Genomic DNA, 1,651 nt, shown 5'->3' on the forward strand with positions numbered 1-1,651 from the left:
TATAATACTCATTCAAGGATTCCTTTTTTATCTTTCTAATCTCCTCTACTTTTTTATCAGTGTCTTCTTTAGAAGCACTTAGTAATTCCTTAACTATAGTTATGATTTCTTTTTGTACTTTTAACTATAGTTATGATTTCTTTTTGTAGACTATATTATTTTAGATTGCAGGTGTGTGATTTACAGTTTCTTCTATGCTCTTGCTTTCTGCTTTTGTTCTGGATGAGATTGGGGCCTGAGAATGTTTTTTTGTTCTTTCTCTTTGTCATTTTGTATAGCACTGTCTTCTGATCTTTGGTGTAGAGTGTGGTAGTTATTTCCTTAGCACCAGGAATCTACCATGTTCAAACTCTTCCAAGTGGGTGTGGCTTGGGTCTGACTGCTGTGCTCCACTTGTTCCTGCTGCAGCCCTTTGAGGTGAACCTGTTCTGCCATTCTGACAAGATTTTGTGCTCCTGGATCAGCTGGGTTCTTGCCTCTAGTCTCTCTGCAGGGAGTTTGGCCACAGGATTCTACACTGGGCCTGTCTGATGGAGGAAGTTCCACTCACATGTTTTCCTCTGCTCTGGCTCTAATGAAGATCTAGTGGGCCCTGGGTGTTCCCACTCTCATGCTGGGCATAGGCACTGGCTCCAACAATGATCCAGCAGGCCCAGGTGGCTAGACTTCTTTCATTTTATAGACAAAGAAACTAAGGATAAGAAAAATGAATTATCTTAATTCATGCAACCAACATAATAGATGTATTGTTTGTTGTGAAACCCTATTAATGACAAACAGAATGACTATTAGGAAGAACCCATACCTCCAGAATGCTATTCAAGATCCCTAATCACTTCAGGAATACATTTGAAATTAGGTGTATCTTTCTTTCTTTCTTTCTTTCTTTCTTTCTTTTTTTTTTTTTTTTTTTGGTGGAACCAGGGATTGAACTCAGGCCCTTGAGCTTGCCAGGGAAACACTTATTCCCCTGAGCCATCTTCCCAGCCCCCTAATCACTTCTGAGATCAACTTGTAGAAATTCAAAGATTCTCAATTGGTCTAATTTAGATCAAGCAAGCAATATTGTGAGGGCATCAAAGGGAGCATGATATTGAGTTCTGGCTTCGATGACCTCAAAAGTCTTAACTGTGTATTGAGAAGGTGAGCCCTGTGTGGGACGGGGTGCAGATGTCTCAGGTTAAGAAATCTCTAGCTTTCAAAAATTTCTCTTTGCACAGACTGAGCCTTCACATACTGACATTAAATGCCTCATGTTTTATGTACCCTGCATAGTTATTTTTAAAAATATGTACCTTGCTTTTTAATTTAGTGTTATTTTAGTGTTAAAATTTTTTAAAGTTGAGATTTGAAAATATTTTCTAAGGTAGAAGTATTGAACTTCACAAATAAAAACAAAAATTCAGAAATATGGCTATGTTTGAATTTCAGATAAACAACAAGTGAATTTTTAGTGTAAATAAGCAGTGTGTAATATTTGGAACGTATTTACTCTGAAAGAAAAAAATTATTTGCTTGAAATTCAAATTTAACTGAAGGCCTCATAGTTTATCTGGCAACCCTAGTCTCAGGTCACAGCATAACTCATTAAACTGTTAATTTACTGTCAAACACTGGTCATTTCAGGAGACAATGTGGAATGATCAAGTCT

This window comes from Octodon degus, unplaced genomic scaffold (genome assembly GCF_000260255.1).
Source record: "Octodon degus isolate 3935 unplaced genomic scaffold, OctDeg1.0 scaffold00467, whole genome shotgun sequence".
Taxonomy (NCBI): domain Eukaryota; kingdom Metazoa; phylum Chordata; class Mammalia; order Rodentia; family Octodontidae; genus Octodon; species Octodon degus.